This window comes from Ovis aries, chromosome 8, assembly GCF_016772045.2.
Source record: "Ovis aries strain OAR_USU_Benz2616 breed Rambouillet chromosome 8, ARS-UI_Ramb_v3.0, whole genome shotgun sequence".
In the NCBI taxonomy this organism is placed as follows: domain Eukaryota; kingdom Metazoa; phylum Chordata; class Mammalia; order Artiodactyla; family Bovidae; genus Ovis; species Ovis aries.
In genome coordinates, this window is record NC_056061.1 from 23935810 (window position 1) to 23963668 (window position 27859).

General features: G+C 39.2%; 1 long non-coding RNA gene across 1 annotated transcript; it reads right to left on the reverse strand.

Moving 5' to 3' along the window:
* On the reverse strand, window positions 1–27812 carry LOC121820160 (uncharacterized). Its single transcript, XR_006060593.2, has 3 exons — window positions 27695–27812; window positions 25830–25902; window positions 1–5083 (listed from the first exon to the last, which is right to left on the reverse strand). It is a non-coding gene; the product is annotated as an uncharacterized LOC121820160 (long non-coding RNA).
* Window positions 27813–27859: the final 47 nt, after the last annotated feature.

A 27859-nucleotide genomic window follows, 5' to 3' on the forward strand; every position in this document is an offset into this window, starting at 1 on the left:
TAAACAATAAACTTTCATTAAACAATATATAATCATGCAAGTAAATTAAAAACAAATGTTATAGAACAAAAATATTTTGGTTTTATAAAGTATAAGACATTAATGATTTCTTGGGAAAAAGGAAAATATTTTATACTGCCATGTACTCCATGACTTCCAAAGGGAGGATTGAAGTAACTCAAGTTTTCCTTCTTTATCCTTACAATCATTGTTTGTTTTTACTATTCTAAACACTTGAAGCTGTAGTACCCTAGAAATTGGAGTTGCTAACTGCCATCCAGGCAAGCTCAAAGGATTCCAAACCATTTTGAACTTACTCTCTATGGCTGATTCATGTTGATGTTTGGCAGAAACCAACACAATTCTGTAAAGCAAGTATCTTTCAATTAAAAAATAAATTTAAAATAAAATAAAAAAAGAATGTGAACAGCTGAGTCTCTGGGTGTACAAGTGGAGGTTCCAGATTACAGTGTTTATTTATAAATGATGTTATATATATATATGAAGATTACATATATGTTATTAAAACTCATCAGTAACCACAGCAATTGTTTAGAACTTCGACGAACAAAAGGTGTTTTAAATGGGAGGAGTATTTTATGATTGACTTTGCATAGAGTTGACAGAGCATAGGGAAAATAGAAAGCAGTATGCCTTTGAGCTTATTTCTTTTAGTTTATTATTGAAAAATTCTTAATATTTACAAATTTTATAATTCTCTACAGACAATAATGGCTTGCCTGCATCTGGGGCACACTGTTCCCATTTCCCTGTGCTGGGTTCACTATTGTGGAAGACAGGAATTTTGCTTTGAATACAATTTTAGGGGAAAAAAAAAACTGTTAAAAATGTTCCATGGCTTGCAGGTATCCAATATATATTTTGAATGTCTAACTAGAAGAGAGAATGGAGGATGGGTGAAATCTCTCAGAAGACTATGGGTATTGGAGAGTAGCTGGCTAGTATCAGGCCCGTGGGACAGCACAATAGAACATCAGCATTTTGCAAAGGGAAGTGAGGAGTAGAACAAAGAACTGATGTTCCATTCTGTTAGTGATTGTTTTGGGTTGCTGATGGGAAGAGCAGAAGCAAGAGAGTTTTTCTAGGCTTAACTTCCCATCTCATTCTTTTAATTTCTGCCTTTGACCAGGGTTAGCCATACATACTGTTTTCTCCATTCCCTTGGTCAGTTCCTGAGAAGACCCCTCCTACTCTTCCTTCAGTGGCTTATCTGCTTCTGTCAGTAATCTGGAAATTTTATAGTAAAACGGTGTAAAATGGGGAAATACTGAAATGCATCTCAGGTCATGCAGAACATTTGTATGCCAGATGTGTGATACAAATAGGGAGTACTTTGCATTAAATTCTTTTCACCATTGTTCTCTTCTTGGACTCAGTTTTCTCTTGCTGACTTAGAGCTGGCATGGAAACCCCAACATCCTTTGTAGGCATTTTTGTACACTTCCTCTCCAGTCAGAGCAAGGGTATCCAAGAAGTACAATTCTCTGAGATGGCCCTTAGTCATTCTGTTTTAGTCCTCATTGCTCGGTCCAAGAGAAATCTCCATATGAGAATGCCTTGTACCCTGTTTCATGGCACCTCTATCTTCCACTCTTATAAAAAATAGGATTCCAGCATAGCCATTAGGATGACTACTATTAAAAAAATAGAAAATAACAAGTGTTGGTGAAGATGTGGAGACATTGGAACCTTTGTGTGCCATCGGTGAGAATGTAAAATGGTGCAGCCACTATGGAAAACATTATGACAAATCCTAAAAAAATTTAAAAAAGAGTTAATACATGATCCAGCAACTCCACTTCTGTGCATACGCCTAAGAGAATTGAAAGCAGAGAGGAGACATTTGGGCACCCATATTCATAGAAGCATTATTCATAATAGCCAAGAGGGAGAAGCTGCAAGTCCACTGATGGATGAATGGATAAACAAAATGTGATCTATCCATACAATGAAATATTCAGTTCAGTTCAGTCGCTCAGTCGTGTCTGACTCTGCTACCCCATGAATCGCAGCACACTAGGCCACCCTGTCCATCACCAACTCCCAGAGTTCACCCAAACTCAGGTGCATCGAGTTGGCAATGCCATGCAGCCATCTCATCCTCTGTCGTCCCCTTCTCCTCCTGCTCCCCAATCCCTCCCAGCATCAGAGTCTTTTCCAATGAGTCAACTCTTCTCATGAAGTATTACTCAGCTTTAAAAAGGAAGGACTTTCTGACACATAGGATGACTTGGATGAACTTTGAGAACACTGTGCTAAGTGAAATAAGCCAATCACAAAAAGACAAATACTATATAACTTAATTTATAGAAGATACCTAAAGTAGCCAAATTCATAGAGATAGAAAGTTCAATGGTGGTTACCAAGAGTTAGGTTGAGAGGGAAATGCAAAGTTGTTTAATGGGTACAAACTTTCAGTTTGTGAAGAAGAAAAGTTCAGGAGATGGGTGGTGATGATGATTGCACAATATGAATGTACTTAATGCCACTGAACTGTATACTTAAGAATGGTTAAGATGGTAAATTCTCTAATGTTATGTGTTTTTAACCTCAATTAAAAAAAAGAAAATATGACAAAATTACATACCTAACCCTAACCCTAATCCCAGAAAACTGCATGTGAAAAATAATTATGGGTATTTTACCACAATAAAAGATAATTAAAAAAATAAAATTTCAAGTTTGTTACTCATCACTCTTTTTTTTTAAAATTTATTTATTTTTGGCTATGCTGGGTCTTTGTTGCTGCATCACTGGGTTGGGAAGATCACCTGGAGAAGGGCATGGCAACCCACTCCAGTATTCTCGCCTGGAGAATCCCATGGACAGGGACCCTGGGGAGCTATACTTAATGGGGTTGCAAAGAGTCAGACACGATTGAGCAACTAACATGCACCTGCACAGGCACGCACACACACACACACACACACACACACACACACACACACACACACTGTCTGCTGGGTCTTTGTTGCTAGACAGGCTTTTCTCTAGTTGTGGCGAGTGGGAGCTTCTCTGTGGTTGCCATGTGCTTGCAGTGGCTTCTCTTATTTTGGAGCAGGGGCTCTAGGTTGCAAGGGCTTGGTAATTGCTGCTTGGGCTCTAGAACACAGGCTCAATAGTTGTGGCACACGGGCTTATTCACTTCATGGCATGTGGAATCTTCCCTGATCAGGGATAAAACTCGTGTCTTCTTCATTGGCAGGCAAATTCTTTACCACTGAGCCACCAGGGAAGCCCCATGTCACTCTTAATATAAAATAACAAAGAGCTGTTTTAGGGACGTTAGATTCTGATGCCATGGGCCACATGCTGTACCTCATTCCAAGCAAGTTTTGAAATCATGCTTGGTGGTCACTGTGGTTTGAATACAACACATGATTAAGCAATACTACCTTGTTCTTTCCAGGTCAGAGACCAATGGAAGAGTAAATCAGAATAGGAAATGACCACCACTGTCTGTGACATCAGAGAAGGAAAGGCAACCCACTCCAGTATTCTTGCCTAAAGAATCCTGTGGACAGAGGAGCCTGAAGGGCTGCCATCTATGGCATCACACAGAGTCGGACGCGACTGAAGCGACTTAGCATGCATGCATGCATTGGAGAAGGAAATGGCAACGCATTCCAGTATTCTTGATTTAGCAGCAGCATTCTTTGAGATGGTACCCTCTTAGGTGGAGAGCTTACATCCCTAGCTCATCTACATCAGATTTAAAGATCTGAACGTTCACTTCAGCTCCAAGTAGAGGCTGCTTGTGCAAAGTGATGTTTGGCAAAATGAAGTAAGCAAATTGGGTGTCATGGTGAATTAAAAGCACAGTTTTGAAGAACAGAGGCCTTCAAAACCTGCAATGCAATATCCACATTTTGACATTTAGGTTACCAGGCCAGAGGTAGCATTGGTGAAAGAAAACTATGATTACCATGGAGATTATTTGGCAGTAAGAAATAGTAAAATAATGCTTTGATTTAAGCCATTTCTCCCCAGGGCTCACATGTGTAATAATTTATTTTCACAATATACTGAGGAACCAGGGAGGAATGGTATTATTATCTCTATAGTTATAGAAGGTGAAACTGAGAAATAGAGAAATAATTAGAAATTGAGGCAGTGACTCATTGGCAAGGGAACCTTAGAAAACAGGCTTCTAGTTTCCTAATCTTGGGACCTCTTCCTAAGAATAGCTTGCCTTCTGTTCTATTGATCCTGTTGAACAGAGCTACAACTCTATGTCCCCAAACATGACAATAATTGGCTCTCTGAATAAGTTTTTTAAGTAAAGAAGCCACACAAGAAGCCCCTCCAGAAGCAAGCAAATGTATGGATGATGACCAAGGAACTTCAGTGTTGGCTGGAGAACTTCAGTTTCCTTGACTGTCACATTTCTCTGTGTCTAATTGAGAGGAAAAAAAGACAACTGGAATTTCAGTAAGCTCCATTTTCTTGGCTTATAAGTCACAAGCTCCAGTTAAGTGCTGCCCTGAATAAGTGGCTCCTCTGTGTTGAAGGAGAGACCACCCCCTGTTGCGGTTTCGCAACACACATATGGAGGTTTCCAGAAGCCCTCAGCTGGAGCAACTAAATGTGACTGAGACAACACAGTCCCAGAGACAAAGGTCAGACCTATTTTAATCTCTGAGTAAGGCTATTACTCTGAGACAAGGCCCTTCTTGTCTGATATCCTGTTATTTTCAGTGATTCACAAGCTTGAATCTCTTTCATCTGGGAGCACAGAGTCCCATCCCCCTTTCAGATTTGTTTGTGAGTTAAAATACTTCCCATCCTCAGTCTTCTCAGAGTGTCTTCATCCAGCCATAGCATTCCTCAAGCTGTGACCTGGAGGAGTCCCTGGGAGGAAGAGTCAGCACAGCTTGGAATGTGAGCCCAGGGGAGGATCTGGAGTGTAGCAGGAAGTGGGGTTGCGGCTTGCTTGGAAGGTCCCGCAGAGGCTCTGAACCAGTAGGTCACTGGGCAGCTGACTCTTCTGACTCTCTGGGAGGCTTGCTCTGTACTGTCCGCTGAGGTGTGTGTGTCGTGCAGATGTTTCAAAGTCCAATCACTGTAAAATCCAACGGAATTAGGAAGAAAGACACTTCCTTAGTTTCTTGATGACACAGCCCTCATTTTAATTACTGATCTGTTTGGATTGATCACCCTCATATTTATGGGTTATTTCTCCAAAGTGAATGTTGCAATATAGAAACCTGCTTATCCAGTTTTCATATATCCTGTGGTTCTTGAGTTTGCCTGTTCCCTCCTTTCTTAAAAGCAGTTTTTTAATGACTTCATCTACTATGGAAACATCTCAAATCTCTATTTCTTAGTTGTTCAATACCTCAGTTTGGTGTAGACAGAGAAGAGTTTGAGAAATGCAGTCAAAGCTAGCCTTCAAAGAATCTTCCCAGAGTACTAATAATGATGAATTACCACTTACTGATTTTGTACTGGGCAAGTACTTTATACATACTATCTAATTTAATCTACATAAGATCATTTTACTGAATACAAAACAAGGTTTAGGGTAGTTAAGTAATTTTCCCTAAATCACAGTTAGTTTATGACTAGAACTAAGATTCCATCTCAGATCTTCTTGCTGGTGAACACAATAGAACAATTTTGCTGAGACTTTGAAAATAAATGTTGGATCCTCTTCAATATCATGGTCTTTGTGGATATCATAAAATTAAATATTTTCTAAATTTTCTTCTCTCTTATTCTTTTTAAATAAAAGTTCCCTGAAGTCAGTGAGAAACTGGTGAGTTGCCCTTTTCATTTGTTTATAAGAGGAAACATGAACTTCTGTGATTATTCCACACATTCTTGCCACTTCCCTAAATCAAAGAAAAAAAAAGAGCCACAAAGCATGGCTGTAATGCCTGTTTTCATATCAAAAGGTCAAAAACTAAAGATCCTTTAGCATGCCATGAGGAAATAGTGGAAAGAAAGTGTTGTCACAAAAATAACAGGAGTTGCATAAATAAATAAATAGGAGTTTTGAGGGCATAGAGAAAAGGAATTAACATTTTGTTTCTGAATTCTGATCCAGAGTTAATGTTTTCAGAAGTAAATTCATCCAGCAAAAGACTGAAGGCTTTTGGATTTGATTGTATCAAAATTCCACCCACAAAATAAAATTAGAAATTGATTACCTCCCCTCCTGTTCTCTATTGAGGTCAAGGGAACAGCAGAATACACTACCTTTGCTATGAACTTTATCTATACCCCAGAGCAAGGTGGAGAGATAAGCTAATTATCCAAATTTTCAAGCCAAAGAGTGATTTGGCTTTAATTATCTGGTAGAAAGTGTTTGGAAACCTGAATTACTTGCACATATTTTTATCTTTGCTTGATATAAGTAGAGTAACTTTGTGTATAGGCCCTTTCACTTGATGTTCAAGATTTCCTAGTTACTGAAATTATCTCCACTCATGTAAAGAGAAGGAGTTTCATGTTCCACAGGGAGATAAAGACTGAGATCAGAAATTTGGTTTTTAGGTCACAGCCAACAGTGAAGAAGGATGCAAACAGGGCTTCTTAGCCCCAGCTTTGCATGAGAATCACTTAGGGAGCTCTTAAAAGTGTACCAGTGGCCCTGGCCTCATATAAGGCCAACCAAGTCAGGATTTGTGAGATTGGAGCTGAGGTCAGTATATTTTCTAAAAGCTCTTTAGTGATTTGAAAGCAAACTCCAGTACTTTGGCCACCTCATGCGAAGAGTTGACTCATTGGAAAAGACTGATGCTGGGAAGGATGGGTAGGAGGAGAAGGGGACGGCAGAGGATGAGATGGCTGGATGGCATCACTGACTCGATGGACATGAGTCTGAGTGAACTCCGGGAGTTGGTGATGGACAGGGAGGCCTGGCATGCTGCGATTCATGGGGTCACAAAGAATTGGACACGACTGAGTGACTGAACTGAACTGAACTGATGGTTGAGAATCATTGGATTCATCATGGATATTATCATGCTGATGATAAGTATAAAAAAGATGGAGAATATATTGGTTCTGTTGTCCAAATTATCCATGGACAGTTTATTTTTAAGAATATATCAAAAAGATATAAAGCAAAATGAGAATGTAAGTTTATTTCCCTGCCCTTTTCACTAGTATTGTGGTCTCCTGTATCTGTCTCAAATAAAATGTCTTATAGTTCCCAAAGCTAGTTATGAAAGCAAATTCTAAAGTACCAAAGCCTCCTTCAGAAAGATGAGAAAGAAAAATCTCTATGTTCTAACTGAATAGAGAACATTAACCAAAACACCATACTTTCAAATGATTCAGGAGTCACTTTCACAAATCCTTTGGGTTCATATTTCACTGTTCACACAGGCACAATTACTTTCCATACTCATTTGATATTTTAAATAAGTAGTGGTTCTTAGACTTTATTGTGCATCTGAATTACCCAGGGAACTTGGTAAAATCCAGGTTGCTGGGTCCTAGTCTTGGGTTTTCTGGTTTGATGGGTCTGGGGTGGGAATCCAATAATCTGCATTTATAACAAGTTCCCAGGTGAGGCTGGTCTTGGGACCACAGCAAACTAAAGTAGAACTTGAACACCTCTCCCCAAAAGCTCATTATAATTGTGTAAAGAATAATGTGAATATTTACTTTAGTATTATTTTTATTGCAAACTAGATTTGAGCAATTCTCTAAAAGTATATAAATAGGTTAAACTTTTAAATTAAAAGGTAAAGGAGACTTTCCAATTGTCCAGTGGCTAAGACTCCACCCTTCCAATGATGGGGGCCTGGCTTTGATTCCTGCACAGGGAACTAAATACTACATGTCACAACTCAGACCCAGTGCAGCCCAAGAAAAAAAATGGGAAGGAAATTTGAGTGAAAAGTAAAGTTTGAGTAGTAAAATAAAACCAAACAGCACACACATATAAAAGCTATTTTAAGAAGATACAGAAAGTAAAATATATTTTACTATTTAATAAAACATACATTTGAGAATATTAATTTATATAGTAAATATATCATTCCTGGGCTTTTTCTTGCTTCTAAATTCCTTAGAAACTTAAGTGATATAATATTTAGCTATTCCAAAGTAAAAGAAAATGGAAAATTGCCTCGCCAGTCCTGAGGATACCGGTCAATGATGTGAGATTCTGTTTTGCTCCTCTGTATGTGCATAGACTGCTTTCAAACAGAATACAGTAAAATGAAATGAGGGGTGACATGCCTGGTTTACATAGTAAAACTGTGTATAGTAGATAACTTAAAAAGTGATTTGGAGGCTTGAAATTTTTAGGTTCATTATCCACATGAAACACCAAGCCAAAGCAGGAGGCAATCTGAGCAAATGAAGCCAGGCAGGTAGAGACTGACATGGTGTCCTGACTAATGGCAGCATATGGCCCAGTGCTATCAGATAGTTGATTTATTGAGAGAAGCTAGAACAAATTTTTATACAAAGTGTTATGCATTTTAACTGTTGGCAACAAGTTCAATTAAATAATACTGTGTGAATCAAACCAGATTTGGGCCAGCAAGATTTGGCCTTGCTAATCTGTAAACTCATCTTCAGGGATTCATTTTTCCTGGTTAATTACCAACTCCTCTTTGCATTCTGAGTAGACTTCTACCCAGGCAGCTAACTGAAGCAGAGCCAAACAAACTATTGACTCTCACTTGCATGGCTTTCCTTTAACCCACTGGTTCTCAAAGTGTCATCCAAAGCTGTATCAGTGTCTTCTGGGAACTTGCTAGAAATACGCATTAAACTTGCCCATCTGAAATGGGCTAATTTCAGACGGCCTGCCCCAACATTAGTCAGAAACTCTGGGAATGGAGCCAGAGATCTGTTTTAACAAACCCCTCCTTGTGATTCTACTGCCCACTAAAAGTTGGAGGGCCCCAATTTACTTGAAGAGAATTTAAGGCAGCCTTATTAAACCAGAACAGATCTACTGGTTTAGTAATAAGATGAACTCCTTACCAGCATCCAAGGCCAGAGCACTCCATTTCAAATGGTGCCAGGTATCATTACCCCATTAACTGATACTTTGGTATATTTCTTTTTAAAAATACTTATTTACCTCGCTGCATCAGGTCTTAGCTGTAGCACTCAGGATCTTTGATATTCATTGCAGCACTTGAACTGTTAGCTGTAGCACGTGGGATCTAATTCCCTGACCAAGGATCAAACTCAGGCCTCCTTCATTAGAAGTAAGGAGTGGAGTCTTGGCCACTGGACCACCAGGGAAGTCCCAGACACTTCTGTATATTTCATTTAAAAAGATAATTCCAAAGTAGCATGGAGAGTCTCATTTGAGAAGTTTGCTGAAGAATATCTGTCAGTTTAGAGGAGGTTATCATTCATTAGTCACTCAGTCATGTTTGACTCTTTAGTGGACTCCTCTGTCCATGGGATTTCCCAGGCAAGAATATTGGAGTAAGTTGCTATTTCCTTCTCCAGGGAATCTTCCCAACCCAGGGATCAAACCCGTCTCCTGCCTGGCAGGCAAATTCTTTGTAGCTGAGCCACCAGAGAAACCCGTAGGGATTGTGTCAGTGCTTATTTACTCTTTATTACCAGCTGCTCCAGTTGTTGTGGTTGGTGTCAGATGAAAATGTTCACACTTCCTTTTGTAGCTCACATTTACCAGTTTTCTGAGGGTCACTAGAATGTGAGTATAGTTATAGATCCTTCTAATGGAAAAACTGCTTCAAATATACAGAGACAAGGTATATCTAAAGAAGAACATTTATTCTCAAAAGAGAATTTAATCTTAAATTAGTATATTTACCAATATCCAGATGTGTGGCAACAAATACTAGCATTTGAACTGCACATGCTGTTTTCTTCCCTATATTAGACACCTTAGAGTTACCTGGAGTGACATAAGAAGTGCTGATGGGCACTGAGGAGGCTTGGTTTCTTCATGTCTCTCCCTATCCCTCCATGTACCTTCAACGGGTCATTTGTGACTTCCCTTTTCTCAGCCTGTAAAAGGAAAGCCTAGATCTGAATTATCTCTTCTGAGAGCCTTTCAGAAGGAAAGGCTTCTGAAAACATTCTGTAATATTAAAGGCTTATTGTCATGTGGGTTATGAGTCTTAGCTGAAGCTTCTTTAGTTGTTTGGCTATCTGGGGATTGTGTATTCACAGGCATTCCATTTAAATCACATGCTCTGAGCTCATTTACTTGTACTTTTATAGTAATACTTAAGCATTTATATATTGCTTTTCATCTTCAAAGCACTTAACATACTCAAGAATCCTTCCAGCAACACTTTGAGGTAGCTTAGTATTATTAAAATAGAAAGAGGAAGAGGACAAGGGAGAAACAAGGAAGGAGAGGGGGAGAGAGGGAATTTTTAGTCCTTTAATGATTTGTCTCTGCCTCAAGGAAGAGAATATACCAAGGGGGCACAATTAGAAAATTTAAAACAATAATTTTTTTAAAAACAGGGATGGGAGAAGAATATACCAGGGCCAGCATTAATATACCATGGCCAGAATTAAAACTACTTCCCTGTTTTGTGTTAGACTTGCTATCAAGCTTTTGTCCTTCCAAACGTTCTTAAGGGTTTAGAGTCCTCCCTGCACTGCTCCAGGATTTCCTCGAATCTTTGTAGGCTGAAGGCATTTTGATATTGTCTACCTTCTTGGAGGGCAGAGACACATCTAACACAAGTACAGTTCTTAGTTTATGACAGAAGTTTGCTGTTGGTGATGGTGTTATGGATCCTTTCCTGTTTTAAGCTGATGTAGCCAAAAGCAGAAGGGAAAAGTGAAGATTTCTATTGCAGCAAATTCATGGAGTAGATGCTTTGTGCTGCTAGCTTGCAGGTTTGCAATCTTAAATTTCCCTGTAGCTTACTAGAGACCAGCGCCTTTTAGAAATAATGCCAAACACATGTTGAACTTTAGTAACCTTTACTCTGTAATGAAAATATAACTCTGAGCAGGGTGTATAATCAAAAACCTAATGATAAAATTATTGCTTAGAAATTTAAAGTTTGGTTTGAGGATTCTTAATGCTGACACGGAAAGAACAGTATGAATGGAGAGAGAGGTTCTGCGGCGGGATGGGAGGGAGAAAAGGAAAAATGGAGGGAAAGGAAGATGGGTTTTCTGGAGGAGACTCTGAAGAAGAACTTCAGCTATCACTACAGTGTCCTCCAGACATGTTCCAAGACAGGAAGACCAGTGCTGAGAGGTAAATGTCAGAAGTACCCATATGAATGAGTCTCTTGTATGAAGTTAGATCATTTTTAGCATAATGCTATGTATTTTACTTCACAAATTAGATCTGACTTTTTTTTGCAATCCACTTTAATCCAAAAATTCATGTCTTTGTAAATTTCTAATCCACTCTATGACAGTTTTAGAGGTGTTACAGAAATTTGTGAACCAGCTGCTTAGGCTGAATTTTTTTTATATGTAAACTCGTTAAGTTCTGATAAAATACGCTGGCACACAAAACAACCCGAAGCTAGTTCATCAATATTTAATGTTAGGATGCAAAAAATGGAGTTTTGTTGAACCATGTTTCTAAATTGGACAGTCTTTTCCTGGCAGATATTTTAGACGGCCTGCCCTGGGACTTGTTATAACTGCCTTGCTCACACTGTTGTTAAACATGTATTTGCCTCAGAAAATACTTTCTTGTTTTTCTGTTTATTTGCTCACTGAATTTTATTTTCCAAAAATACTAAAATTTACTAAGAGATGTAAATATGTCATAGAGGAGGGAGCTAAGTGTGGCCTCCTGTTTGTTTCTGGCTGAGCGGCTTCTGCTGTTAACATTTCCCTGTGGTCCCAGCAGATCTTGTGCCTGGAGCTCATCTTCCCAAGTTCTGAAATGGGAGGTTTTCTATTGATTGAGGGTCGATAGGGCTTGAGGTGACTCACTTTCTCATGGTAGTCTACTCATGACAGATTTGTTCATACAGCCTTAGTAATTTGCAGTGTGAAATGGAGATAGTTCATATTTGGAATTAGTCTACTCTAAAGAATTCCTGGTTGGACTTCCTTGGTGGTGCAGTGGATAGGACTCTGTCTGTCAATGCAGGGGACATGAGTTCAGTCCTTCGTCCAGGAAGATCCCACGTGCCACAGAGCAACTAAGGCCTTGCATCACAACTACTGAAGGGCCTGTGCTCCACAAGAGAAGCTACCACAGTGAGAAGTCTGTGCACTGCAACCACAAGTAGCCCCTGCTCATTGCAATTAGAGAAAGCCTGCATGCAGCAACGAAGACCCACTACAACCAAAAATATTAAAAAACAACAACAATAAAGAATTTCTGGCCTTCAAGACATCCTGGGTCAGTAACCAGAAAACTTCTCGTGGTGAAAAGAATCACCACATAATAAAGGACACCAGTCAATATCGGAGGTTATTTTGTCCAGGCAGTTGTAGAACCAGAGAAACTGTCTTCATACATGACCAGAAGTCAATTTAAGACCAAGAAGACTTGAAGACCCCATCTTCCTTACATGGTGCTAAAGAAATGCTCCTAAATTTTTATTTTGCAATTCTTGTGTGTGTGTGTTTTTTTTTGACAGTGCAGCTATCCAAGGCATATAGCTCTGTGCTCCGCAAATCTGTTCCTTAATAGCTTACTACATTCAACTTTGTATTTTGATGTACTGTTACCTATCTTATTTGTTGTGTTAAATTTAAGCTCTTTTTAATAGGAATTATATTTTAGTAATCTTTACTATCTCTCTTTGTACCTATAGTTCTGTTTTGCACTCCATAGACGTTTAATGCATAGGATTTGGCTATTCTATGTATGTAAGTATGTATCTATGTATGTTTATATATATGTATTCTTCTTATTGCCAGGCCCTCTTTTTTTTTTTTTTTCTTTTTCACCAAGTAGTTCATTCTGTGAGGTAGCTGGTTAATGATCTAACTAGAAAATAATCTCTACCCCTAGTATTTAAAATATATTATATCATGTATCCACAATAATATCCAAAGAAACACAGGGCAGCCCTTGTCCTCTTATATAGCTATCAAGTGTGAAACCATATGATTGGGAATAGATTATCTAACCAATACAGCTCCTCTCGCCCCATGCAAAAAAAAAAAAAAGGCAAAATGCCAGGTATTTCTTCAGACACTATGGGAAATGTATCAAAATATCAACATAAAAATTGCTATCTCCCCAAATTCTTCTCACATGCTTACTCTTAAAAGAGTGCCAGGAAATAATATTCAGGCCCCATGTATTTAAAATGTGTTAGAACATGCTTCATTGGGGTTTTGGCTAACAGCATTATGAGATGCAATTCAGTTTAGTGCACAACATTTTTCTAGAGTGAGTTTTAAGAAGAAAAATATCTAAGGCTTTATTTATTAATGTCAAATAGACTTTGAAAACTAATTCATCTAATTTGCTTTCCTAACTCTTCATTTATTGACCCTTTAAACCATCTATTTTTGTCCTAAAATTTTTTGAATAGGTAATATATTTCAATGGTTCAAAAAACTGAAAGGTATAACAACTATTCGGAGGTAAGTTTCCTGTTCTTATCCTTGTCTGGCTGCTCCCCATCCCTATCTTTTTTCATTACACAATATTCCTCAGCTATCTTTTCATATTGTGCATAAGGAGTTTTCTCATTCTCTTTTAGTGTTATAGAGTATTTGTAAGGATATACCACAATTAGTATAAAGTCTTCAACTGATATACACTTAGGTAGTTTTCATTGTTTTAGTATTATAAACAATTATTCAATGAATAAATTTGTACAAATGTCATTTTGCAAATTGGCAAGTTTATTGGTCAAATAAATTTTTAGAAATAATATTTCTGGAAATTTTCTGTATGCAATATTAATCAGTTAATATTGACAAATTGTCATCATAGAGATTTTGTCTAAATTTATACTTGTATAGGTACATTTTGAAGTCATTGAATTTTTGTCAATCTCCTAGATGAAAAGTAATATATGAGTGTAATTTTAATCTGTATCTCTTATGATGACTGAGGCCAGTATCTATCCATATGTTTGAATCATTTATAATTCCATTTTTGAACACTCTGGTCATGTAACTTACTTTTAGGTTGTCATTTTTTTAATTATTGATTTTAGGTGCTCTTTGTATATTAGAAAAATTATTTTTCAATTTAACTTGAAAAGTTTTTTTTTTTTTTGCCAGTTTATAAAATTACTTGGCTGTGTATGTGTGTCTGTGTCTATGTTTCAGAATTTTTAAAAATGTTGTTGAATTTATCAACTTCTGTTATGGACTCTAAATTTTGAGCCATATTTAAAAAGCCTTCCACACTCCAAAGTTAAAAAATGTTTTTTTTATGGTTTAATTTTTTATATTTGCATCTCTGATCCCCTTGGAATTTATCTTGGTATACAATATGAGATATAGATCAATCTTTTGACATAATCAGAAAGTCTAAGATAAAACCTTATAGTTTAGAATAAAAATTGAACCTCTTTATTAAATAATGGGTCAGATTGGTTGTCTACAATGATTACTCACCCCAAAATACCCTTCACTGCATATTAGCTGTATAACTTCCAACTTTACCAAACTCAAGAGTCCAACCTTAAATTAACCCAGAATAGTTAACTTCTCATAAGACAAGCCTAATTCATTGTATTATATAATTATTCAGCATATCTTTGGCCACCTAATGTGAAGAGCCGACTCTTTAAAGAAGACCCTGATGCTGGGAAAGATTGAAGGCAGAAGAAGAAGAGGATGACATAGGATGAGGTGGTTGGATGTCATCACTGACTCAACGGACGTGAGTTTGAACAAATTCGGAGATGGTGAAGGACAGGGAAGCCTGGCATGCTGCAGTCCATGGGGTTGCAGAGTCTGGCACAACTGAGTCTGGATGTTAAAAAAAAGTGAGATTAAATTCTGGTTCTGCCATTTAGCTGCCTGATCAGGTAAACTTGAGCAAGTTACTTACCCTTTTGGTTCTGTGTTCTAAATTATTTGTCTTTGCTCTAGGAACTGTACAAATTGTACCATGAATAACAACATTCAGTGTATAATTAATGCCTTCAAAGGTCTATAGCACTGAACGTAGTACATTAGTTTTGAGTTCCACACTTAAATTCCTATAGTCTAATATGACTGATAGACCAAGTGAATACAGAACAAATATTGAGTTAGATATAGGAAATCTATATCATATAGTTCAGATGGGGTATAAAGGTCCAAAAAAAAATAATAATCAGTAGATAAAAGGTTCTAATTCTAACCAGAAGGGCTCACTGAAGACATACATTTTGAAAAACCTCCTGAGAGAAATGGCTACAGGAGTAAATGGAACAGGGGACAAAGTGGCCTCATAGTAGAAGGAGATTCTTGAAGTGCCTAGACGGATTTTTTTTTTACTGGAGAGGACACAAAACAGGTGTGAGTTGTTGACAGAATTTGCCATCACTTTTAAAAGCCTACTTAGGGAAACCAAGTATGAAAGAGTCCATATGTTCCTGAGATAAGACTATACTGATACACTGGAGCTGTTGCTGGAATCCAATATCTTACCTCAGATAACAGGCACTTGAAGATGACCCAGCTAACAAGAACAAATGTAAAAGGGCAAACCTTACTCATTCCCCAACTCCACACCACCCAGTTCACGTCAAGAGGAATGGCTCCTGGTTGGTATGGTCACTAGTGACCACAGTGAGAGTTTCATGGATTGCTAGTAGTCTGTTAGTTGCACATAAAGAACAATTAATTGGACAAAGCCATTGTCTTGGAGTAAACTGCTTTTTCAGATGTTCTAAATAGTAAAGTATTCTGTGTAGATATTTACATCAGTCATTTAAGGAGTTCTGAAATATGGAGAGAAGACTGGACTGGATGTTAAAAGAAGTGAGATTCTATTCTGGTTCTGCCATTTAGCTGCCTAATTGTGTAAACTTGAACAAATCACATACCCTTTTGGTTCTGTGTTCTAAATTATTCATCTTTGCTCTAGGAATGAACAACTATACAACTCAATGGCTTACAACAATAGAAAATAAACAGTTTTTCACTTTCTTGACATGTGAGAAGATGGATCATATGCATGTCTGTTTCCAGCGTCCTCTTCATTCCAGGCTGAAAAGGCTGTCTCTTCTAGGACATGTGAGTCTGTGGCAGAGGGAAAAAAAATAGGGAGCTGGCAACATCACATGGTGACTTTTAAAGTTTCTGTTTGGCCATAGTATATGCAATGTGCCTTTTCATGCCAGTGGCTGAAGCGCATGGTCAAGCCCAATGTCAATGGAATAGAGGTATACACTTCTGTACCAGGCAATGCATGTTACATTGGAATGGGTGGAATTAATTAAACCTTTCATATGAAAGGGAAATGAATATTTGGAATCAGAGATACAGTCTATTTCAAGTTCTAATCATAATTTTATCACTGCTTCCTGAATATGAAATGTAATACTTTCTCTGATCTTCAGCTATTAAATGGGGGACTTAAATGATCTTCCATCCTTTCTGTTCTGAAGTTCTATGATTCTGGGAAATAGTCATTTCTATTTGCTATCATAGTGTTGCTAGAAGAAAGGAATGGTGCTCCTGGACTGTGATGACCTAAAGGCAGGTTTCTTCATTCTATCTCTGCTCCTGTAAGTGGCTAGGGTATGATGAATGACAAGTATAACTGGTTGTACTTATCTGGATGATCTCATTTCACTAGATGATAACTGGTGGAGTTTGGATTAAAACTCGAAGTTACTGAGTTCTCTAAGCTCAAATGTTCTTGTATTTTTAGGTCTGAATTTCCCAAATTCATCTGTCAATACAATATTTTAAAAAGTATAACATAGTGATAGGACAGCAACTGGAGTTCATGAGAAATAGAGTTGAACTAACAGAAATCATAAAAGGGTCTCATGAAAAAAAACTAATTTCAATTAGAAGCTATTAGCATTTAATTTATATGCAAATATACAATTGACATTGGGGAACATTAAAAATACATGCTAAAATTATGAGATAACTAACATAGACTGGTAATAATAATGGATAACACAGTTTGATCCCAGCTGCTGGGTAAGTATAGCTTATGTAGCAGTGGCAGATCTCACATCACATGGATTGTGATATATCATTTCACTTGACTGACATTCTTGCCAAACGCTTTTTAAAGGAAAATTATCACAAAAAATAAAAAGGTAATACCTACATGTTTGACATTTCTCTTATATATGTTCTAGAATAATTTGAGAGAAAGTACTGCTAATGCTAAGAAGGTTTTGTTTTGTTTTCTTCTATGGAATGCCCATGAATATCTCACAGAATGAGGTTTTACTTTGTTGAAATATAAACTGAGGCATGTTAGAGATTTTAAGAGTTTATTTGAGCAAACACCCATTCAAAGTGGGCAGCTCCATATGGGAAGTGTTTAGGAACACTCCACAGACAGGAGCATGTATTACTGGCCACTGTAGATGAGCATGAATAATAGTCGGTCTCAGTGAATTCTGGCTCTGTGCCTGATGAAAACAGGTTTTTTTGAGGGGAGGAGGTGAGCAGCAAGGAAATGAACCATCAGTTAACATTTGCCCTCTCTTTTTAAAGATAAATTATAAGTTGACTTTAGAGTTCACAGCTAATAGCCTGCAACATGTAGAATCAAAGGTGCAACACATTTATCCATGTTCCTTTATTAGCATTGCTTAGCTTTAAAATATATATACCTATATAACACATGTATAAATATGTGTATATATACATATATATATATAATAGTAAAATAATTTAAAAATGTTTTCCATCAGGATATATAAGCTATAAAATCTAAGGAGAATTTTGTTTATTTAGCTGTGTCAGGTCTTAGTTGTAGAACATGGAATTGTCCCTGCAGTGCACAGGTTTCTTTCTAGTTGTGGGGCACGGTCTCTATAGCACCCAGGCTCAGTAGCTGGGCACGCAGGCTTAGTTATCCTGGGGCAAGTGGAATCTTAGTTCCCTGACCAGGGATTGAACCTGTGTCCCCATGTCCCCTGCATTGCAAGATGGATTCATAACACTGGACCTTGAGAGAAGTCCTCAGAGAGAATTTTGGATCAACTTTTAACTAGAATTCTTTCCTTTTATCCAAATCATGGGCTTCATACTTGTGAACATTTCACTAAAATGTGATTAGGAAGAAAGATAGATCTTGTTTGACATTATCCTAAAGGTTGATAAGATTTTTGAAAGGAATATAATTTATTTATTTATTTTTGGCTGTGCTGGGTCTTCATTGTTGCACTAGGTTTTCTCTGGTTGTGGCGAGTGAGGGCTACTGTCTAGCTGCAGTACGCGGACTTCTCATTGTGGTGGCTTCCCTTGTTGTGGAGCATGGGCTGGAAGTCTAGTGGGCTTCAGTAGCTGTGGCTCCCACTCTAGAACACAGGCTCAATAATTGTGATGCATGAGCTTAGTTGCTCTGAGGCATGTGGGATCTTCATGGATCAAGGATCTGAGCCCATGTCTCTAATACTGACAGGTGGATTCTTTACCCCTGAGCCACCAGGAAAGCCCTAAAGACTGATAAGATTTTAAGCTTCTGCCAGGAATTGAGAATTGGTTGTCGATAGGCAAGTAGATGACCTCTAAGATGTTCTCCATCTCTCTGATATGACTTCTGATGTGCAGACGTAGGGAATGTTATTTATAGGAGAAATGCTTGTGTAGTGTGACTTTTAAAAAAATAACAAAAAAATTATTTGACTATAATTTAGATAAATGAAATTCACATCTTTTAAAGTATACTATTTAATGGTATTAGTATGTTTACACTAATACACTATGGCACAACCATCATCCTTGTTGAATTTAAAATATATTCTTCACCTCCAAAAGAAACCCCATATGCATAAACAATCACTCCTCATTCTCCCCCATCCATATCCTTGACAACCACTTTGCTTCCTTCCTTCCTCTCTTTCTTTCTGTTGGCTGTGCCAAGAGGCTTGTGGGATCTTAGTTCTCAGGTCAGGGCTCAAACCCAGATTCTGGGCACTGAAAGCCCAGAGTGCTAACTGCTGAAGCACCAGGGAATTCCCAACCACTTATCTTTCTATCTCTTTGAAATGGCTATGGACTATGTAAATACTTACATAGGCACTAGTTTAATTATATATATACAAGTACACATTTTGTCTGTCTCTCTGTATCATGCACACAAATACATACATACATATATGTACATTTATGTGTGGGTGTGTGCTAAGTTACTTCAGTCGTGTCTGAGTCTTTGTGACCCTATGGACTGCAGTCTGCCCATGCTCCTCTGTCCATGGGATTTTCCAGGCAGGAATACTAGAGTGGGTTGCCACGCCGTCCTCCAGGGTACCCAGGGATCGAAACTGCATCTTTTATGTCTCCTGCATAGGAGGAGGCAGGTTCTTTACCACTAGCGCTACCTGGGAAGCCCATGTACATTTATATGTATGTACAAAAACTTGCCAAAGAATTTTCAAACTACTGCACAGTTGCACTCATCTCACACAGTAGCAAAGTAATACTCAAAATTCTCCAAGCCAGGCTTCAGCAGTACTTGAACCGTGAACTTTCAGATGTTCAAGCTGGATTTAGAAAAGGTAGAGGAACCAGAGATCCGTTGGCTCATAGAAAAAGCAAGAGAATTCCAGAAAAACATTTGCTTTATTGATTATGCCAAAGCCTTTGACTGTGTAGATCACAACACACTGCAAAATTCTTCAAGAGATGGGAATAATAGACAACTTGACCTGCCTCCTGAGAAATCTGTATGCAGGTTAAGAAGCAACAGTTAGAAATGGACATGGAGCAACAGACTGGCTCCAAATTGGGAAAGGAATACATTAAGGTTGTCACCCTGGTTATTTAACTTCTATGCAGAGTACATCATGTGAAATGCCAGGCTGGATGAAGCACAAGCTGGAGTGCTTCAGCACAAGCTGGAATCAAGCTTGCTGGGAGAAATATCAATAACCTCAGATATGCAGATGACATCACCCTTATGGGGGAAAGTGAAGAGGAACTAAAGAGTTTCTTAATGAAAGTAAAAGAGGAGAGTGAAAAAGCTGTCTCAAAACTCAACATTCTAAAAACTAAGATCATGTCATCCTGTCCCAATACTTCATGGCAAATAGATGAGGAAACAATGGAAACATTGACAAACTATTTTCTTGGACTCCAAAATCATTGCAGATGGTGACTGCAGCCACAAAATGAAAAGACACTTGCTCCTTGGAAGAAAGTTTATGATCAACCTAGACAGCATATTAAAAAGTGGAGACATTACTTTGCCAACAAAGGTCTGTCTAGTCAAAGCTATGGTTTTTCCAGTGGTCATGTATGGATGTGAAAGTTGGACTATAAAGAAAGCTGAGTGCTGAAGAATTGATGGTTTTGAACTGCGGTGTTGGAGAAGACTCTTGAGAGTCCCTTTGACTGAAAAGCAATCAAAGCAGTCAATCCTAAAGAAAATCAGTCCTGTTCATTGGAAGGACTGATCCAGAAGCTGAAACTCCAATACTTTGGCCACCTGATAGGAAGAACTGACTCATTGGAAAAGACTCTGATGCTGGGAAAGATTGAAGGCAGGAGGAGAAGGGGATGGTAGAAGATGAGAAGGTTGGATGGCATCACTGACTCGATGGATGTGAGTTTGAGCAAGCTCCAGAAGTTGGTGATGGACAGGGAAGCCTGGTGTGCTGCATTTCATAGGGTTGCAAAGAGTCAGACATGACTGAGTGACTGAACTGAACAAAGACTTTTATGAAATGAACTCTTTCATATTGTAAAAATGGAGACACAATCAGGCATTCATGTGCATTCAAGTGTTAGAGAAAGCATCAGATCCCATGGGTTAAGGACTCAGTCCTCTAAGACTTCCCCTCCCTGCCCCTGTCCCAGTGTACACACTACAGACTGCTATAGCAAGTCCAGATTGTCACTGGCAATTCTGATCCATGGGCTATGGAGGGAACAGGGGGCAGGACACAACCTTCAAAAGAATGACATTGCCGTGAAGGATATGACAAAAACTGGTTAGAACCAGTTTGGCCCAAGATGGTGGAAGATTCGACTTCCAGTAGACCTTGAGCCTCAATATGTGTGTGTTAGTCACTCAGTCATGTCCAACTCTCTGCAACCCCATGGACTATACCCGGCCAGGCTTCTCTGTCCATGAAATTCTCCAGGCAAGAATACTAGAGTGGGTTGCCATTTCCTTCTCCAGGGGATATTTCCAACCCAGGGATCGAACCCAGGTCTCCTGCATTGCAGGCAGATGCTTTACCATCTGAGCTGCTAGGGAAACCCAAGCCTCATTATATGCTCCTTGTAATACATTTTCATATGCCAAGTGACATACCCACAAATGCCATGACAGTTCGACTGACCACAAAAGGCCAAAAAATGGACAGGGGCACAGTTCCTGGAAATCCCCACGCCTTCCCCTGAAGTAGTTGGAATAACCCTCACACTTGTTCACCTATGAAATTACTCAGCCCATAAAAACTAACCATGCAATATTTCAGGAATCATTTCACCTTTTGAGATGGACCACATTCTGTCCACGGAATATGTATCTTTCCGGGCCTCTTGCCTTCTGAGATGGTTCAAACTCATGGTCTATGGAATGTACATATCTCTCAGTAAATCTGCTTCTTACCCTTGAACCTGAGCTTCATTAAGTCCTGAGACCAGATGTGTGATTTCAATTAAAAGGCCATGGGTTCAAGACCCAGTCTGAGTTTTGGCTGGAGGTGGGGTTTCTGATTTTGTGGTTTCAGCTATAGATGAGAGGTTCCCACAACTCCTTTTTTGGGTTCCATTAATTTGCTAGAATGGCTCAGAGAACTCAGAGCAACATTTTACTTACTAGATCAATCTAATTATTATAAAATGATGTAACTCAAAAATGGACAGATGGAAGAGATGCATAGGGCAAGGTATGTGAGCAGGGATGCAGAACTCCCATGCCCTCTCTGGATGGACCACTCTCCCAAAATTTCCATGTATTCATCAACCCAGAAGCTCTATGAACCCTATGCTTTTGGAGACTTTTTGTTTTAAATATTTATTTTTTTATTTTGTCGTGCCAGGCCTTGGTTGTGGCACACAGCATCTTTGGTCTTCATTTCAGCATTTTAGTTGTAGCATGTGTATTCCTATTTGCCACCTGTGGGATCTAGTTTCCCGACCTGGTTTGGGAGCATTGAGTCTTAGCCACTGGACCACTAGGGAACTCCTGCAGATTATATTCTTTGCAGCCAAAGATGGAGAAGCTCTATACAGTCAGCAAAAACAAGACCGGAAGCTGACTGTGGCTCAGACTGTGAACTCCTTATTGCCAAATTCAGACTTAAATTGAAGAAAGTAGGGAAAACCACTAGACCATTCAGGTATGACCTAAATCAAATCCCTTATAATCATATACAGTGGAAGTGAAAAATAGATTTAAGGGACTAGATCTGATAGAGTGCCTGATGAACTATGGATGAAGGTTTGTGACAGTGTACAGGAGACAGGGATCAAGACCATCCCCATGGAAAAGAAATGCAAAAAAGAAAAATGGCTGTCTGAGGAGGCCTTACAAATAGCTGTGAAAAGAAGAGAACCTAAAAGCAAAGGAGAAAAGGAAAGATACAAGCATCTGAATGCAGAGTTCCAAAGAATAGCAAGAAGAGATAGGAAAGCCTTCCTCAGCGATCAATGCAAAGAAATAGAGGAAAAGAACAGAATGGGAAAGACTAGAGATCTCTTCAAGAAAATTAGAGATACCAAGGGAACATTTCATGCAAAGATGGGCTCAATAAAGGACAGAAATGGTATGGACCTAACAGAAGCAGAAGATATTAAGAAGAGGTGGCAAGAATACACAGAAGAACTGTACAAAAAAGAGCTTCATGGCCCAGATAATCACAATAATGTGATCACTCACCTAGAACCAGACATCTTGGAATGTGAAGTCAAGTGGGCCTTAGAAAGCATCACTACGAACAAAGCTAGTGGAAGTGATGGAATTCCATACGGTTGAGCTATTCCAAATCCTGAAAGATGATGCTGTGAAAGTGCTGCACTCAATATGCCAACAAATTTGGAAAACTCAGCAGTGGCCACAGGACTGGAAAAGGTCAGTTTTCATTCCAATCCCAAAGAAAGGCAATGCCAAAGAATGCTCAAACTACCGCACAATTGCACTCATCTCACATGCTAGTAAAGTAATGCTCAAAATTCTCCAAGCCAGGCTTCAGCAATACGTGAACTGTGAACTTCCAGATGTGCAAGCTGGTTTTAGAAAAGGCAGAGGAACCAGAAATCAAATTGCCAACATCTGCTGGATCATTGAAAAAGCAAGAGAATTCCAGAAAAACATCTACTTCTGCTTTATTGACTATGCCAAAGCCTTTGACTGTGTGGATCCCAATAAACTATGGAAAATTCTGAAAGAGATGGGAATACAAGACCACCTGACCTGCCTCTTGAGAAACCTATATGCAGCTCAGGAAGCAACAGTTAGAACTGGACATGGAACAACAGACTGGTTTCAAATAGGAAAAGGAGTACGTCAAGGCTGTATATTGTCACCCTGCTTATTTAACTTTATGCAGAGTACATCATGAGAAACGCTGGGCTGGAAGAAGCACAAGCTGAAAGCAAGATTGCCAGGAGAAATATCAATAACCTCAGATATGCAGATGAGACCACTCTTATGGCAGAAAATGAAGAGGAACTAAAAAGCCTCTTGATGAAAGTGAAAGAGGAGAGTGAAAAAGTTGGCTTAAAGCTCAACATTCAGAAAACGAAGATCATGGCATCAGGTCCCATCACTTCATGGGAAATAGATGGGGAAACAGTGGAAACAGTGTCAGACTATTTTTTTGGGCTCCAAAATCACTGCAGATGGTGACTGCAGCCATGAAATTAAAAGACGCTTACTCCTTGGAAGGAAAGTTATGACCAACCTAGATAGCATATTCAAAAGCAGAGACATTGCTTTGCCAACAAAGGTCTGTCTGGTCTTTTCCAGTGGTCATATATGGATGTAAGAGTTGGACTGTGAAGAAAGCTGAGCACCGAACAACTGGTGCATTTGAAGTGTGGTGTTGGAGAAGACTCTTGAGAGTCCCTTGAACTGCAAGGAGATCCAACCAGTCCATCCTAAAGGAGTTCAGTCCTGGGTGTTCATTGGAAGGACTAATGCTAAAGCTGAAACTCCAATACTTTGGCCACCTCATGAGAAGAGTTGAGTCATTGGAAAAGACCTTGATGCTGGGAGGGACTGGGGGCAGGAGGAGAAGGGGATGACAGAGGATGAAATGGCTGGATGGCATCACCAACTCGATGCACATGAGTTTGGGGAAACTCCAGGAGCTGGTGATGGACAGGGAGGCCTGGCATGCTGCGATTCATGGGGTCGCAAAGAGTCGGACAGGACTGTGCGGCTGAACTGAACGGAGAGGCTTCTTTGAAAAGTGAAAGTGAAGTGCTCAGTCGTGTTCGACTCTTTGCGACCCCATGGACTATAGCCTATCAGGCTCCTTCTTCCATGGGATTTTCCAGGCAGGAGTGCTGGATTATATTGCCATTTCCTTTCCAGGGGCCCTTCCCGACCCAGGAATCGAACCCGCGACTCCCGCATTGCAGGCAGGCACTTAACCGGGTCTCCCGCATTGTAGGCAACGCTTTACCATCTGAGCCACCCTTGCATAGATGCATTTGGCTAAATCATGATTTAAACTCTGTCTCTAACACTTTTTCCTTCTCCCCTCCCCAGAGTCAGCGAGGTGGGATTAAATTTTCCAATCTGCTAATCCTGTGGTTGATTCCTCTGGCAGCCAGCCCTTAACTTTTAGGTTTGATCCTTCGGAGAAGGAAATGGCAACCCACTTCTGTATTCTTGCCTGGAGAATCCCAGGGATGGAGGAGCCTGGAGGGCTGCCGTCTATGGGGTCACACAGAGTCGGACATGACTTAAGAGACTTAGAAGCAGCAGCAGCAGAAAATTGCCTCATTAACATAAAAATTGTTGCTGAAAGGAGTTTATTAGGAATATAAAGGTCCGTTAACTTCTCTTATCACTTAGGAAATTCCAGGAGTTTCAGGAGTTCTGTGCCAGAATGGGGGATGAAAACCAAATGTATTTCTTATTATAGAAAAGAATATTACTGCCATGGAACCAGCCCTCCTGAGTTTGAATGTTTGTCAAGTCACTTAACAGCTTTGCTCAAGTGTTTCCCTATTTTAAAAATAAAGACAATAATAGAACGCACGCTGTAGGAATGATGGGAAGGTTAGACAGAAGGACAAACATGGAGAACAGAGAACATTGCCTGACATGCTGTGTTATTTAGATATTAACTCTTAATACTGAGCTTTTTTCCTTTTGAACTTTTTATTGGTGTATAGCTGATTAACAATGTTGTGATAGTTTCAGGTGAACAGTGAAAGGGCTCAGCTGTACATATTTATTGAGCTTTTAATATATCTCTGCTGACTCAATTATTTGATCATTTTTTGAAATCACTCAGTTGTGTCTGACTCTTTGCGACTCCATGGACTGTCGCCTACCAGGCTTCTCAGGCAACAGTCAATGGAGTTTTTCAGGCAAGAGCACTGGAGTGGGTTGCCATTTCCTTCTCCAGGGGATCTTCCCTGCCCAAGGATCAAACCTGGATCTCCCACATTGCAGGCAGATGCTCTACCATCTGAGCCACAGGGAAGCCCTTTAATATATCTCTGGTGATTCAATTATTTGATCACTTTTTGAAAGTGACTATCTGTTAGTAGTTTACACAACAGGGTGACTCATCTTAATTTCAGTGAGCCACAACTTCTCTGTACTCCACTCCGTATATCACGAGTTGTATTACCTTTTCTGTGGTTTTCTCTGGGCTTCCTCATCACTCCACCAATCACCAACTCTTATGTTGTAAGGGTTGCAGCCTATAATAGAAAATATGACAGATTTGACAAATCCTAATAGAGCAGAGGGCTTCCCTGGTGGCTCAGATGGTGAAGAATCTGTCTGCAATGTGGGAGACCTGGGTTCGATCACTGGGTCAGGAAGATCTCCTGGAGAAAGCAATGGCAACCCACTCCAGTATTCTTGCCTGGAGAATCCCATGGACAGAGGAGCTATAGTCCATGGGGTTGCAAAGAGTTGGACACAACTGAAGTGACTTAGCACATATGCAGTAGAACAGAGAGTATCCATGTTGAGCACAATGTCAACCCTAGTACTGAATCAGGTTATGGAAGCAGAGCCACATGACAGAGAGCCTGGCTCTACACACACACACAGTCACACCCATCCACCCCCCCACCTACCCCACCAACACACACCCCTGGGGCTTCTGAAAGAGGGAAATATAATTTTCCGGCACCTTTCAAGGACTATCAACTACATTGTTGTTGTGACATGGGAAGATACTAATATTTACTATATTAAGTGAGAAAGGATACAAGTTTATACAACAATTAAAACAATGGAAATTAGAAGAAAACATACAACTTAAAAAATATATTTTGGTTTAGTGAGTTAATGCTATCTCTCTCTCTTTTTTTTTTTTTTTTTTTTTGGCCACACTGAGTGGCTTTTAGGATCTCAGTTCCACAACCAGGGATTGAACTTGGACCCTTGGCTGTGAAAGCACAGAATCCTAAACACTGAGCCTCCAGGGAACTCCCTAGTTTTCCTTTATAACCTTTAATATAATCAAATTCTATCTCTTGTGCTGATAGTACTTTATATAATATACCTTATAAGTAGTGAGTCTAAATGAAAGTATTCTTTTTAAAAAAAAATAATAACTTTGTTTTATTATCATGATTTGTGAAAGAAAAAACAGGATACATAGTTCAAGAAAGGATACAGACAGTGTGCTGTTTTAGGTCTCAAATTTCTTTTTGATGGGTGGTGGGACCTGATGTCATCAAGGGGCCATTCTGCTGTCACCAGTGTTCTTTCATCCTAAAGATCTATAAAGAGTAGAGGCTTATATATCAGAAACTTGAAAAGCATGAGCTGTGATACATTCTTCAAAATGCAACCATTTCTCCATCTAAGGAGATGCACAAGAAAAGCAGAATGGCAGTTAACTGCTTAAGAGAATTGAGTTGCAGATTTTATAATGGAGAAAGAAAAAAAGATTTCAAATCAGATTTCTCATGTTGTCCAGTCCCTCTTTTCGTAACTGACACAGTTATATAGTCCTCACCATGTTTATTTTCATCATCATGGAGTCCATGTAAAGTCCTTGGTTCCACCTGCTTGTTCTGGACGTGCTGACTCTTCAAAACAGAGTTTTTTGTTTTTAAATCTTTCTACTTGGAGGACTATGACATATGGCTCTCAGTTTGTTTTCCAGCTGTTTTCTGTTAACCTTGACTCTGAGGATTTTTTTCCCCAAAATAATTTATATATCAAGGCAGGATGTAGGTCAGGGGGAAGTTGTCCTTTGAATGTGAAGGTGCTGAGGCACAGAGCATGAAAAGAGAACACGATTATTCTAGCAAATTATACATAGGTGACTTCAACTTTCAGTTCTTTCTCTCTCTCACATAGTTTTCTTCCTTCTCTTTCCTCTTTTGCCTTAATCAAACTTGCAGATACACCATGTTTTGCCCTCATCTGAATAACTTTTGTTTCTGGAGTGAATCTTAACCTCTCCAAGCAGCACCCCTTTTAAAGCCACAAGATCACAGGAGCAATTAATTAAAAACAGCAGGCTCTTACCTGATGTCTTCAGGATGGCTTTTAATTACACGAAATGCTCTACTTTTCCCAGTGAGGATGCTCTGTAACCCAGCACATGGTTTTTCCCCACTGCCTTTGCAGGCGAACTCTGTGTCCAGCAGGACTGCTGCTGCCTGCCAGCCCAAATCCTTTCTTTGTGACAAA